Below are 15,981 nucleotides of genomic sequence, written 5' to 3' on the forward strand. Positions count from 1 at the left end.
TAACTGCACCTTCTGAGGGACCATGTCAGGGAGCTGGAGCTGCAGCTCGATGACCTAAGTTTAGTCAGGGAGAACGAGAATAATAGAAGTTATAGGCAGGTGGTCACACCGGGGCCTTGGGCGGATGACATGTGAGTCACAGTTAGGAAGGGCAAAAGTCAGAAGGGTGATGTCCCAGAGAGGACCCCAGTGGCAGTCTCCCAAAATAGCAAGGGATGGGCGACAGAGGGGAGGGCAGTGATCAGTCAGTGAAGGAATCCCCTGTGGGTATCCCCTCCAAAATAGGTATATTGTTTTGGATTCTGTGGCGGGAGATGACCTTCCAGGACTAAGCCATGAGGACCAGATCGCCTGCATGGAGACAGGCTCCGTGGCCCAGAAGGGAAAGAAGGGGACTAGGAGAGAAATAGTGGTGGGGAATGTGATGGTTAGAGGCACAGACAGGCAGTTCTGTGGGTGCGAACGAGACTCCAGGGTGGTAGTCTGCCTCTCTGGTGCTGGCGTACTGGATGTCTGTGAGAGGGTAGGACGTATATTAAAGAGCGAAGGTAATCAAACAGATGTGATTGTACATATTGGTGAGAAGGACGTAGGTGGAAAGAGCAGAGGGGTAATACAAGAGCAATTCAGGGAGATGGGTGTTATGCTAAAGAGTAGGGCCTCTAGAGTAGCAGTCTCTGGACTGCTCCCAGTGCTAGTGGGGCTAGGAACAGGGAGATCCTACAATTGAACGCGTGGCTAAAAGATTGGTGCAAGAAGGAGGGTTTCATATTTGTAGATCATTGGGAAGTCTTCATGAGAGGAAGGCACCTGTATAGGAAGGATGGGGTACACCTAAATGGGAAAGGTACTAATATCCTGGCTGGGAATTTAGCTGGAGTGTTTCGGCAGAGTTTAAACTAATGGGGGGGGGGATCAAAACAATAGCTCAGTAGGCACTGAGGTTGGGGACGAGTTGGTTGCCGGGGCAAGGTTAGATAAGAAGTGGAGCATTCTGGAGAAGGAGGACCTGAGTGGGTCTGGAGGTCTGGAGTGTGTCTGCTTCAATGTGAGGAGCATAACGGGTAAGACAGACGAACTCAAGGCCTTAATGCTTACACGGAATTTGGATGTGGTTGCGGTGACGGAGACTTGGTTAAGAGAAAGACAAGACTGGCAGCTGAATATTCTGGGGTATAAGTGTTTTAGGTGAGACAGAGGAGGGGCTAAAAGAGGTGGGGGAGTAGCAATATTAGGGAGCATATTACAGCAGTGCAGAGGGTGGACAATTTAGAGGAGTCATGTAATGAGTCGCTGTGGGTGGAGCTCAGGAACAGGAAGGGTGCAATCACTATGCTGGGGGTATACTAAAGGCCGCCCAATAGCCCGCAGGAAGTGGAAGAACGGATATGTAAGGAAATTATGGATAGGTGCAGAAAAAATAGGGTTGTTGTAGTGGGAGACTTTAATTTCCCTGGTTTGGATTGGAAGGTGCTTAGGGCTGGGGGTCTGGACGGGGAGGAATTTGTAAAATGCGGTCTGGAAAGTTCTTTGGAGCAGTATGTAGTTAGCCCGACTAGAGAGGGGGCTATACTGGACTTGGTTCTGGGAAATGAGCCCAGTCAGGTGGTCAAGGTTTCAGTAGGGGAACATGTAGCAAATAGTGAGCACAATTCTGTTTACTTTAGGATACTAATGGAAAAGGATGAGTGTTGTCCTAAGGGTAGGGTGCTAAGTTGGGAGAAGGCTAACTATAGCCGGATTATGTAGGAATTGGTGGCCATAGATTGGGGGAGTTCAAGGGTAAGTCCACGTCTGGTATGTGGGAGTCTTTTAAGGGACATCTGATAAGGCTGCAGGACAGACATGTGCCTGTAAAAAGGAAGGATAGGAAAGGCAGGATTCGAGAGTTGTGGATAACCAGGGATATTGAGGACTTGATCACAAAGAAAAGAGAGGCGTATGCTAGGTCCAGGCAACTGAACAGAGAGCTCGGAGGAATACAGAGAAAGTAGGAGAGAACTCAAACGGGGAGTTAGAAGGGTGAAGAGGTCACGAAATGGCCTTGGCAGACAAGATTAAGAATAATCCAAAGGCATTTTATTCATGTGTTAGGAACAAAAGAGTTGTTAGAGAAAAAATCGGACCTCTCAGGGACAAAGGAGGGGAATTATGTTTAGAGCCCAAGGGAATAGGGGAGATCCTGAATGAATACTTCGTGTCCGTATTCACAAAGGAGAAGGACTTGTTGTCTGGGAGTGTCTTAGAGGGAGTTGTTGACCCGTTGGAGAAAATCTCCATTACAAGGAAGTGTTAGGTTTTTTAGGGAACATTAAAACTGACAAATCCCTGGGGACTGATAGCATTTATCCTAGACTGCTCAGGGAGACGAGATGAAATTGCTGGGCCTCTGATGGAAATCTTTGTCTCTTTGGACACAGGTGAGGTCCCAGAGGATTGGAGGATAGTGAATGTGGTACCGTTGTTTAAAAAAGGTAGCAGGGATAACCCAGGTAATTACAGGCTGGTGAGCTTGATGTCCGTGGTAGGGAAGTTGTTGGAGAGGATTCTTAAGAGATAGGATGTATGTGCATTTAGAACAGAACAATCTCATTAGTGACAGACAGCATGGTTTTGTAAGAGGGAGGTCGTGCCCTACAAATCAGGTGAAATATTTTGAGGAGGTGACAAAAACGGTTGACGAAGGAAGGGCCGTGGATGTCGTCTATATGGATTTCAGTAAGGCGTTTGTCAAAGTCCCTCATGGCACGTTGGTGAAAAAGGATAAGGCTCATGGGATACAAGGACAGGTGGCTAGATGGGTTGAGAACTGGCTTGGTCACAGGAGACAGGGTAGCAGTGGAAGGGACTTTTTCTAGCTGGAGGTCTGTGACTAGTGGTATTCTGCAGGACTCCCTACTGGGACCTCTGCTATTTGTGATATATATAAATGATTTGGAAGAAGCAGTAACTGGTGTGATCAGCAAGTTTGCGGATGACACAAAGATGGCTGGACTTGCTGATAGTGATGAACAGTGTCGGACAATACAGCATGATATAGATAGGCTGGTAAATTGGACGGAGAAAAGGCAGATGGAATTTAATCCAGATAAATGCGAGGTGATGCATTTTGGAAGAACTAATGTAGGGGGGAGTTGTACAATAAATGGTAGGACTGTTAAGAGTATAGAAACACCGAGGGACCTAGGTGTGCAAGTTCACAAGTCCTTGAAGGTGGCAGCACAGGTGGAGAAGGTGGTGAAGAAGGCATATGGTATGCATGCCTTTATAGGAAGGGGTATCAAGTATAAAAGCTGGAATCTGATGTTGCAGTTGTATAGAACATTGGTTAGACCACATTTAGAGTATTGCGTCCAGTTCTGGTTGCTGCACTACCGGAAGGACATGGAGGCCTTAAAGTGCAGAGGAGGTTTACCAGGATGTTGCCTGGTATGGAGGGTCTTAGCTATGAGAAGAGATTGGCCAAACTGCGGTTGTTCTCCCTGGAAAGACAGAGAATGAGGGGAGACCCAATAGAGGCGTGTAAGATTATGAAGGGTATAGATAGGGTGAACAATGGGAAGCTTTTTCCCAGGTTGGAGGCGACGATCACAAGGGGTTACGGGCTCAATTCGAGAGGGGCGAGATATAACTCAGATGTCAGAAGGACGTTTTTTTACACAGAGGGTGGTGGGGGCCTGGAATGCACTGCCAAGTAGGATGGTGGAGGCAGACATGCTAGGGTTGTTTAAGACTTGCCTGGATAGTCACATGAGCAGACTGGAGATGGACGGATACAAAAGAATGTTCTAGTTGAAGATCAAGAGCCTCAGGACATTCCTGGGAATTAATAGATTCCTATCAGTCGTCCAACAAATTATAAGGCTCACCTTGTCACTTATGTTGGAGCTATTGGGGATCTTCCATCACTGTCTGTATAGCCTGTTGTAAGTCTATTTATGTTTATTGATGTCGCCTTTTACATCCACAGGTAATTCAGTCTGCCGTGTTGGCCAACAAGGTGCATACACGCGGTGGGTTGTGCGAGGATTGCTCTTGGATGTTGCTTTGAGAGTTGCCTAGTGCTTCACGTCTGTTAGTGTACACTTAATCTGGACCAATTGATGGGCAACACGTCAGCTCAGTGACTAACACTGTCTGCCAAACAGTTACAGGGACCTGGGTCGGATCTCCGGCTTGGATCAATGTCTGTGGGAGTTTGCACATTCTCCCCGTGCTTGCATGGGTTTTTTCCGGATGCTCCCGGTTTCCTCCCACATCCCAAAAACATGCTTTTTAGGCTGATTGGTGTCAATAAATTGTTCCTGAATTGGATCTCCCTGAATCTGGCGTACATACAATTCCCTAAATTTGCACCCCCTTTATTGTGGCGTTCCACTAGAGGTAGACAAAAACGTTGACCTTAATAAGGTAATCACTGAGTGTTAAAATGGGCAGCGCGGGCTTGTTTCCTACGCTGTGCTGTTCTTTGATGGCAAATTGGACTTTTTAAAATTCATTTGTGGACCATGGGCATCGCTGGCTGGCCAGCACTTATTGCCCAACCCTAGTTAAGAAGGTGGTGGTGAGCTGTTTTCTTGAATCGCTGCAGTCCGTTTTCTGACCCACAAAATGATTAGAAATTGGTTTGAAGTGAGAATATAGTAGGAGTTGAAAGAAAAAACAGAAGATGCTGGAAAAACTCAGCAGGTCTGTATGACTCAAAATGTTAACTCTATTTTTTCTCCACGGATGCTGCCAGACTTGCTGTATTTTTCCAGTATTTTCTATTTTTGTTTCACATTCCAGCATCCGCAGTATTTTGCTCTTAAGAGTTGAAAGTAACTTGCCTAAAGTGTTTGTACATCATGTTCCACAGGTTCTGGAAGCCCTTCTGTCAATTGTGCATCAGTTATTGAGAATAAAGACAGAAATGTTGAATCTTTGGAGAGAAACAGAGCTAATAGCTGGAACTCTCCGGCTATTCACACCTCTGGTCCCACCAGCGTCACAACCCCACAGCAGTGTGGGATGATTTCAATGGGAATTCCCGCTGACACTGGCAGGACCAGAGAGTCCCATGCCAGCGAACTGCACGCTGCCTCCCATGCCAAGAAAAACATTGAGGGGAGGCCATGTTTCAGCTGGATGATTTTGGGGGTTATTGATCTGAAATGTTAACTCTCTTTCCTCCACAGATGCTGTCTGACTTGCTGAGGATTTCCAGCATCTGTACTACTTTGTCTAGGATTAGAGGAAGTGATAATTAGGTAAAAACAAGAAATATGATCTCTCTTAATTGTGTTAGGAGGATGGACTAAAATGTGGAGGAGGAATCCACTGCTTGTGTGAAGTCAGTCATTTTTTGAAAATTACAGCCATCATTAAACTTCTTTGCATAGAGAATTATAAGGGTGAAAAATTCACATGGATCCTGACTCCATCACTAATTTTATGTCAGATTTAGAAGGACAAAAAACAGTGTGGGTGAGTCTGATTAAAATTATTTTCTTGGGCAATGTGTAAACATCAATATTGACTAGTTGGTCAGAATGATCTGTTTTTTTGTAAAATTCATGTTTCCAAATTGTTTTTACACTCGCAGGGGGAGAAGTTATATGCCTCATAATGCAATTCTTAAAAAACAAATTAGCAATCATATATTTTAGCAGAGATGCTCTGAACCCTGATTTCATACTCAATGAAGAACAAGAAGTCTCGCAACATCAGGTTAAACTCCAACAGGTTAATTTGGAATCACAAGCTTTCGGAGCACTGCTCCTTCATCAGGTGAGTCGATGGCGCATCAGGATATTATGCATTCCAATTTATTGACTTATTGATTTACTGGTTTTATAATAATGAACATAAAATGATTAAAAATAATAGTAGTAGCTTGATCCTTTTGGATTAATTTGAAGATGATGCATTAGATATTATCTCAAAATATACACATCTAGTTTAATATCTTGAATTTGAAAAAAATGTTTATGAGGGGCTTTGCACTGGGGTCCATGGGATAGTACAGAGCCAGAAAACCTGTGTAGCTGATGTGGCTGGTCCCAAAAGTTAATACCCTTCAACCAGCTACTCCTTCACAAATCTATCCAATTCTCCCTTCAATTTTTCTATATTATCCACCTGCTAGTCTGTTCTATTTGAGCACATACTTTATATTTTGAATGGATTGCACTCTTCCTCATGTTCCTGTTTCCAGTTTCTGGCAAATTCAAGCTATTGCCTTCAATTTATCAATTCCCTTAAAGATGTTGAATAATATCACTTAAAAAAATTCCTGGTTTGTCAACTACTACCTTTTGTGTGTTACATCCACAGATTTTAATAGTAATGCTTCAGAAATAATTTAAATTTGAATGGCTTTCTTACTATGATTAAAGTGCCCATGAAAATCACAGGAATATTTTGCTTTATAACTGTAAAAACTTGATTAGGAAATATTGTACGGGATAGACCATATATGGGCCTACTCTGTACACATGAAGTATGACCATCTTTAAAAAGCATCACGAAAAAAAGTTTTTGTATCCACATCTATTAATATAAAGTGAGCTAGGAGACAGCGTAATTTGAAGGACAACCATCTCCTTTCAAAGAGCACATGATTTCTAACCTCTTCTCTGGAAGCTATATTTGTCATCTACCTACAATTATTTTTCTTCCATTTCTTGATGTTGAAAAAAAATTTCTTCAACATTGTGCTGCCCGGGACCTGAGTTCAATTCTGGTTTCAGGTCACTGTCAGTGTAGAGTTTGCATGTTCTCCCCGAGTCTTCATGGGTTTTCTCCAGAATCTTGATCAAGTGGGCCAGTGGGCTGATGAATGGCAGATGGAGTTTAATTTAGATAAATGCAAGGTGATGCATTTTGGTAGATCGAATCAGAGTAGGACTTGCTCAGTTAATGATAAGGCATTGGGGAGAATTATAGAACAAAGATTTAGGGTACAGGTTCATAGCTCCTTCGAAGTGGAGTCATAGGTGGATAGAATGGTGAAGAAGGCATTTGGCATGCTTGGCTTCATTGGTCAGAACACTAAATACAGGAGTTGGGGCGTCTTGTTGAAGTTGTACAAGACAATGGTAAGGCTACACTTGGAATACTGTGTACAGTTCTCGTCACCCTATTATAGGATATTAATAAATTAGAAAGAGTGCACAAAAGATTTACAAAGATGCTGTAGGGACTTGATGGTTTGAGTTATAAGTAGAGGCTGGATAGACAGACTTTTTTCATTGAAGTATAGGAGGCTTAGAGGTGATCTTAGAGGTTTACAAAATAATGAGAGGCATAGATCAGCTAGATGATCAATATCTTTTCCCAAAGGTAGGTAAGTCTAAAACTAGAGGGCATAGGTTTGTGAGAGGGGAGAGATACAAAAGGGTTCAGAGGGTCAATTTTTTTCACATGAATAGTGTGTGTCTGGAACAAGCTACCAGAGGTGGTGGGAGAGGCGGGTACAATTGTCTTTTAAAAAGTGTTTAGACAGTTATATAGGTAAGATGGGTATAGAGGGATATGGTTCAAATGCAAGCAACTGGGAATGGGCCAAAGTGCCAGTTTCCATTCTGTAATTTTCTTCCATAGATGGATTGGCCATGCTAAATTACCCCTTAGTGGGAGAGGGTTACAAGGAGAGGGCCTGGGTGGGATTGTTGTGGTCTGGTGGTCACTCTTCATATGTGAATTTAGACAATGTGGCTGTTGCCCACAGGAGGACGTGGGAGTTCAAAATCACTCAATTTTTACCTTCACATTCACACTTCCTGTAATCGATACTGCATAGTTCTAATAGGAATTGTCAGATTTTTTTTAGTCTGGGTTGACTGCATACGTTAAGTTTTAAATTCTGCAGCTAAGGCAGCAGTGCATCATTTTCCTGTTGGTCATTTCCTAAATTGTACTTCGGCTCTTTATACATGTAAAATCTGTTTCTCACTTTAGAAAAGGATAAAGTAATCAAGGCCTCAGTGGTTTGGGAAGATTGTCCAGTTGCAGATTCAATTTGCTAAAAGTAACAAAAATAATGTACAGACATTGCTATCCTTTCTCTTCCAGGTGTATTTACCCTTGATAAATAACTGGAGGTATCCAGCATTAATATGGGTCTCTGGATTACTAGTTCATTTACAATGTCATTTTCTCCTCCCTTAAATACACTTATTAAGTTACACTTGTTTTTACATCTCTAACCATATTTCCCACTGTACACCCTATCTATGCCCTTCATAATTTTAAACACCTCTATTAGGTCACTCTTCATCTTCTGTCTTTCCAGGGAGAACAACCCCAGTTTAACCTCATAGCTAAGCCCCTCCATACCAGGCAACATCCTGGTAAACCTTTTCTGTACTCTCTCCAAAACTTCCATGTCCTTCTGGTAGTGTGGCGACCAGAACCGGACGCAGTATTCCAAATGTGGCCTAACCAACATTCTATATAACTGCAACATCATATGCCAACTTCTATACTCTATGCCCTGTCCAATAAAGGCAAGCATGCCATATGCCGCCTTCACCATCCTCTCCACCTGTGCTGCTACCATTAAGGATCTGTGGACTTGCACACCCAGGCCCCTCTGTGTCTATACTCCTGATGGTTCTGCCATTTATTGTATATTGTATAACGTCCCCCTACAAAATCAATCCAAACCACTTCCCATCTTTGCAACCATTTAATCCCTAATGAGTCTAAGTAAAGATGATCATTTTGGTTTGTATGTTAAACTTATGCCTGCTGTTCAGCATAAATCACTGAACCGTGAAAATAAAAACTCCATTTGTATGTCTAAAGGCAGAATAGTATGGATGCTGGAATCTGAAATAAAAACAGAATTTATGAAATACTCAATGTTTGGTGAGAGAAAAGCAGTTAGCATTTCAGGTTGATGATCTTTTATCAGAAGTGCAACGACTTAAAAATGTAATAGGTTTTGAGCAAGGAGTAAATGGGACAAGGACAAAAAGGTCTATGATAGGATCAAAGACAGGAGAAATCAAATGACAGAAGAATGGCGTCTTCAACATCTAAAGGGAATGTCAATGGGGCAAGTTTAAAAAATAAATGTACTACAGCCAAAGGAGAGAGGAAAACCGATACATTCAATGAAAGTTAACAAAATGGGGGATGGATAGGGATTACGGTCTGAATTTGTTGCACGTTATGTTGAGTGAAATAATGAACAAAAGCTATTTTCTTGGCCAAGGACACATCTCTAGCACTAGCACTAGCACTAGCACTGGAACAAGACATTGCTGATGGGTGGGAAGTGGGAAGATCCATACACAAACTGGTCAGTAGGTTAAACAGGACATCCTAACAAGCACAAGGCATAAAGATGATTTAATAGACTTCTGGGGGAAATGGGAGCAATTGCCTTGAACGTATGTCCCTTGCCAATGAACAACTGAACATGTGATTGGCATAAGTCTTTCAGAAATAAAATACATAGACTTCAGGGGGAAAAAAAGCACTTCAAATGGAAAGAGGCTTAGAACATAGAACATAGAACATTACAGCGCGGAACAGGCCCTTCGGCCCACAATGTTGCGCCGACCAGTCTTATTTTTAAAAAAAAACATTGACCCACTAATCTAAACCACTCCTTTTTCGTCCATAAACCTATCCACCAATCTCTTAAACGCCCCCAAACTAGGCGCATTTACAACTGCAGCAGGCAGGGCATTCCAGTCCCTCACCACCCTCGCGGTGGATCAGCCAAACTACTTGGTTAGCTTGTGAAGACTGCAGTAAACAAAAGAAACTGCCAATTCCAATCCTTGCCTAGAAGATGATGAGCTTCCTCACGTCTCGACTGTCATGAGAAAGCAAAGAGAGAAGTGGATCAGCTTCTTCATCCATTTGTCTGATCCAGGATCAGTAAATTCTGTATTTCACAGAGCGAGTGACCCTCTTACTCTTGCCTCTACCATCTCAGCACAGCAAATCATGCATCAAATGGCCTGGACAGTGGTCAATTAGCGATGCAAAGGAGCAGCTCCCTCCCCAGTTGGGAATCTAGGGCAGGATGTCACACAGTAGAGAGATTATACAATGAAGAGCAACTCCACCATGGCTACAAATTTAAAGGCTCCCCTGATCTCTCAATGTCTTTATCTCTTTGCAAAGATTCGGAAAAGAACAAAGAACAACACAGCACAGGAAACAGGCCCTTCGGCCCAATAAGCCCACGCTGCCATTTCAACATTGCGAGTCCCCTCTTCCACCCATGACCCTTGTCTACGCTAATGGCACGCCACAATGGAAACCAGATTGAGAGGAGACTAATTTAGGGACGATTTGTTACACCAGTCAACCTAAGAGCACATCTTTGGGGTGTGGGAGGAAATCAGAACACCTGGAGAAAACCCACGCAAGCACAGGGAGAATGCGCAAACTCCCACAGACACTGGCCCAAATCCATGTATCTGCACAGCAAACAGTGATAGTCACTGAGCTGTTGTGTTTCCCATCAGCTAGAAGTTTAAGCATACGCTAACGACGTGAAGCACTAGGCTACTCTCGAAACATCCAACAGCAGCCCTCGCATGACCCACCGCATGTATGCCCCTTGTTGGACAACAAGGTGGACCGAAGCACCTGTGGATTAAAAGAGAAAAACATCAATAACATGCACAATCTTATGCAAACATTCAAGGGAATCCCCAGAAGCTCAAAAGTAAAACAAGTGAGCCAGAAAATATGTTGGAACGTCCATAGGAATCAATTGAGTCCCAGGGACATCCCAAGGCTCTTGATCCTTATTTAAAACAGTCTCCTATATCCCTCCATCTCTATCCCGCTCATGTGCCTAAGTATCCCTTAAACAACTCCAGTGTGCCTGCCTCCACCACCTTACTTGGCAAAGCATTCCATATCCCGACAACCCTCTGCGTGAAAAACCTCCCTCTAACATCCAAATTGTACCTTGCCCCCCTCATCCTAATATTTGTTTCCAATCCCCCTCGTAATATTTGTTTCCAATCCTCCTCGTAATATTTGTTTCCAATCTAGGAAAAAGCTTACCACTGTTTATCTATACCCTTCATAATCTTATACACCTCTATTAGATCTCCCCTCATTCTCTGTCTTTCTAAGGAAAACAGCCACAATTTGCCCAATCTTTCCTCATAACCCAGTCCTTCCATACCAGGCAGCATCCTAGTAAACCTCCTCTGCACTCTCTACAGGGTCTCCACGTCCTTCCGGTAGTAAGGCAACCAGAACTGGACACAGTACTTCAAATGCAGCCTAACCAACGTTCTATACAACTACAACATTAGACGCCAGCTCTTGTACTCTATAACCCTTCCTATAAAGGCTAGCATACCGTAAGCTTTCTTCACAACCTTCTCCACCTGTACTGCCACCTTCAAAGACTTGTGCACTTGCACCCCCAGGTCCCTCTGCGTTTCTATACTCTTAATAGGTCTACCCTTTATCATATAACTCCCCCCTACATTATTTCTTCCCAAATGCATCACCTCACATTTATCAGGATTAAATTCCATCTGCCATTTATCTGCCCAACATACCAGCCTATCTATATCCTGTTCCTCACTGTCTGCCAGTCCAGCCATCTTAGTGTCATCTGCAAACTTGCTGATCACACCAGGTACTCCCTCTTCCAAGACATTTACGTATATTACAAATAGAAGAGGTCCCAGTACTGAGCCCTGTGGCACACCAAAAAGTCACTAAATGAATCAGAAATCATACACATATTGCACCTTCACCAGTAGAATCTGCCATTGCATGCAACCAGGTGCCCAGTGGCAATCTTTTGCTGTAAAATACTTGCACACATTTTCCCATCTGACACATGAAAAAGGCAGTGCACATCAAAGTATTGTGTAGAAGTGGACTCTTTAACAAAAGTTCAATTTCCTGCTTACTACACACCCTATTTTACATTCGCCTGTCTGGCTGTTAACTACAGTCCATTCAGTCATGTGGTAATCTTTTGCAAGAAACAACCAAGGTCATGACTACTCCAGAATGCCAGGCAATAATCAAATTACAGCAGAAATTAGCCAGGTACATAATTCTTTGAAAGATTTTCAGGGGGTAGGTTTGGAAAGTATTTTAGTAAAAGGAGTAAAATATAGTTAACATAAAGCATAGTTAAACAGTGAAATAGGTGTGTGCAGTTATTCATTAACTCTTTTCATATTCTGCCCAAGAGCTGTTCAAACATTCATTCAAACACAGCAGCAGACTGTATGTAATATCTGCTGCAGTACAAAGTTATTCTGGTGGACAACATTACTGATCAGCTAATTCAAAAATCATTGTATTTCTTCAAAGAGTCTGATATTGTGCATATTTTTTTCCCTAGAGTTAAATCTATACCCCAGAAATGAAACTGGCCATTTATATTCACAAATATGAATAATCATATCAAAAGTAATTTTTTTATATTTTAATAGTCTACACTAGTTACATTTATTTTTCCACAGAAGATGGTCTTTCTGATTTCCTCTCTTTACAAAAGAAGAAATTATTTCTATACATGAATATGAACAATCCGTTCAGGAAACAAAATTGTTTTTGACTTCCATTTGTCCTCCTAAGCTTTAAAAGGTCAATTTCCTGGTTATGTTATTCATGACTTTGCAACAATTTGTGTTTCTCCAGATATCCTTCAAAAAATTGTAAGATGTATTTTTTAAAAATGGCAAATTCTGAAGAAATCACTTGAGCAAAGTGCTGCTAGAAGCTTAAACTAACTAAATAATGCAGAAGTTACTTTCTGTATGAACCAGAGATCGCACACAGATAGTGTGATCATATCTCTGCCCAAACATGCAGAGGTTTTCAGTGACTTGTTTATTTTTTGTACTTTCAGCTGTGAAAGCTTTCCATTTAGGAAATGGTAGAATATGGCCTTTTGACAGAATTGATTAGCTGACATTGTGTCTGGGGAGGCAGTGTGTCTGGGACGAGTGCATAAAAGCATTGAGTGACAACCTACAAAGATGGTTCATTTGTACTTAATTTAATATTTCTTAGACATTTACCTATGGTATAAACATTTCACTTTAGTTGCAATGACAGTCTTTAACAACAGAAAATCTAACCATCTCCCCTTGACCCCATTTCCCATCACTGAATCTTCCATTTTTAACATCCTGGAATTTTGCCCAAGCTTTTTACAACAGATTATTAATTTGTTTGTAGTAGTTAAAATAATTTAACTGGACTGATAATATTGGCATAATTCCAACTCATTGTGTAGTCGATGATCAAGGATCTCAAACAGGAATCATACTAAAAGTAAGCTCCTACAGTTTGAAAAAAATGTTGTCACGTGATATCATTAAAACCATCTGTTGCCGGGTTCATAACATCATGCAGGAGGTAAAGTACACACCTGCCAATACCAGAGAGCTGCAGCACAAAACTAATTTGACTTGTGCGTACAAATGCCAAGCTGGATTATAACTTAAAGTTGACATTTTAATTGAATCTTTATGCAGCTTTTCTAAATAGAAATGAGGTATTGACAATGACTGGGGAATCTTATGAACTATATCATGGGATGGTTTTCAAATAACCATTGTAAGACCTAATGATTTTGGTTGGAACCCATCTCTTGCACATTCTTTGTGAGAATTAGTTGTACTTGTGGGTTCTTGATGTGCTCACAGTGATGTTAGTTTAATTTACAATTGAGGGCTAGGGCTGCAATCATTTCGGACTCACCATAAGCAGCACCATCCTCAGAAATTCATTCAAAATAAGGAATTGGAGAGATTGCAGTTATGACTTCTACTTCAGCTTGGAAAAAAATGCTATGAAGAAAATTAAGTAGAACGATTTGAATTTTAATTAGAAGTAAGCACCTGACAAATGTATTTTGTCAAACACGACTTTTCTGTAAAATTACAATCTGATGACATACTCACATCTGTCTCAGTATAGTGGTGCTGACCATTATTATGTAGACAGTCTGGATACCTTGCTGTCAGGGTTATGCCTAATATCCAACGATAATGTAACTTAGGAGTTGCACTGGCAACTCCTCATGATTTAGGCTGAACATTGTACCTTTAATATATTTCCTTATGTGTTATGAAAACTTGACTTACCTTGGTGTTGAGAGCTGAGGTTGGGAATTTCAATTCCCAAAGGAGCTCAGAGTTTTTCTGCATGTGCAGATTGGGAGTGGGTTGCACACAGCATTTTTATATTTTTTGGACTTGGGCCTGTGTGAGAAAGAAAAACAGCATAAAAATGCATACCAGTAGCAGTGCAGCACAGCACGAAAGGCAGGGGACAAGGACAGGGGGAGGTTCCAAAAGAAGAATTGCAGAGGGGACAGGGACAGGTCCCTGTTCAGCTTAAAAAAAAGAGCCAAGAAACAGGCTCCAAGCAGGAAAAGGGTAGCAGGAGCAGGCTAAATCAAGAAGGCAGCTGAAGGTTGGCGACTCTGTGTTGTGGCAGTGCCTCTTTTGATCAGTCATGTTCTGCTCAATGCAGCTATAAAACTGAAGTTGTGCTTGTGAGTTGGTGTTTAAGTGCATGCTGTGAAATCCAGGGGAACAGAATCTCAGGAGACGAGATTAAAACTTTGAGGTGTTGATGTCTGAGATGGAGCAACATTTGGAGAGAACTCCCAGGGTAAATCTTCGAAGGTGAAGACAGGAGTCCCTTGAGAGGCAGAGTTTCAACAAAATTGTTTGACTCAGTGTTTACTGATGTTTGGGTGGGTTGTTTGAGAATTCTACAGGCTCTGTATTGGTTTATTGTGTAGTGAGGTGTGTTCAACCATGGTTTCCCAGTTAATTCACATGTACCTCATACTTATCTTGAAAATTTGAGTATAGGATAGATATTGTAAATTGTATTATCTTTCTGATCTTGTATAGTGAAGTTTATTTTTGTTTGTTCATCCAGCAAGCATCTTGAATCTCAACCTTTGTTTACTTTAAACAAAACATTATTAGTCCCTAACCAGATATTACCAACAAATTGAGGCGTTTGACCAAGGATCATTGTTATCAGACAACAAATTTTAGGAAATTGGGCACACAATATGGAAGCAGATTAAAGTTACACTCAGAGCCTCTCCACTAAAAATCACAAAGTAACAGACACCAATTAGCCGGCAAGAGCATGCTTTTAGAATGCAAATGAGGGCCAGCACACAAGGGAAGCTGGACAGGATGGCACCTACAGGAACTAAATCCCCACCCCATCAAAATCAGCACTTCTAAGACAGTCAAACAACCCATGGAGACACCTAAAATTAGCATAGTTAAGGAAACATTCCTGGCCCTTCAAACCCTCTTTTGAGATCATTGACACACCTATGGTTCAAACCCCAGAGATTCTAGACCATTAATAACCAGACAAAATGATTAACACACACTTAAAACCATTTCCTCAACACTTGAAAACATCGAGACAGGATGGCTAAAGTCGAATATTGTAAACAAGGTATTAGCATTTGAATTGCATACTGCACCGAAGTTCAGGTATAACTATAGGCCGCTGCGAGGGACCGTTAGAGTGCTTTCGGGACAGTCCTGACTGCGCTTCTCCGTCGACGTAAAAGAAAATAAAGCTATGCCATTATTGAACTTCACCCTGAGTCCGTAGTGGTCGTTTCGCCCACTCGCGCTAACAATCAATGTGCATTTCTCCAATCTTTCCAAAGGTGGATTGATGGATTTTGGCAAGATAACAGTTGATTAAGCTGCTTTGTTTAGAGACAGCAGATTATTGACTACAGTGATCATTGTAATCAAACTTTGCCTTGATCTAACTAATTGTACAACCCTCCTTCAGAATGTTAAAATATGTCACACTGTCCCTACTAGCTGGCTCACTTAATATTTCCTGAGCAGCCTTCGGCTCCTGAATCATCCAAGGTCTAGTTTGAAGTAGTGACCTCAGACATTTCACTAATTGGTTTATCTAGTTTTGATATACCTTTTCAATACATGCAACCTCTTTTTAAACATTTTGTGTGCACATTTC

General features: G+C 41.8%; 1 protein-coding gene across 1 annotated transcript in view; it reads right to left on the reverse strand.

Annotated features, from left to right (window-relative positions):
- Positions 1–14,074: 14,074 nt before the first annotated feature.
- tmem245 (transmembrane protein 245) overlaps positions 14,075–15,981 on the reverse strand; it is a 152,869-nt gene continuing 150,962 nt past the window's right edge. The window contains exon 20 of the transcript XR_013889059.1: positions 14,075–14,204. The gene's annotated coding sequence lies outside the window, so the exon portion shown is untranslated. The remainder of the gene's footprint in view (positions 14,205–15,981) is intronic.

The sequence above is a fragment of the Carcharhinus amblyrhynchos genome, chromosome 2, assembly GCF_965287045.1.
Source record: "Carcharhinus amblyrhynchos chromosome 2, sCarAmb.v2.hapA, whole genome shotgun sequence".
In the NCBI taxonomy this organism is placed as follows: domain Eukaryota; kingdom Metazoa; phylum Chordata; class Chondrichthyes; order Carcharhiniformes; family Carcharhinidae; genus Carcharhinus; species Carcharhinus amblyrhynchos.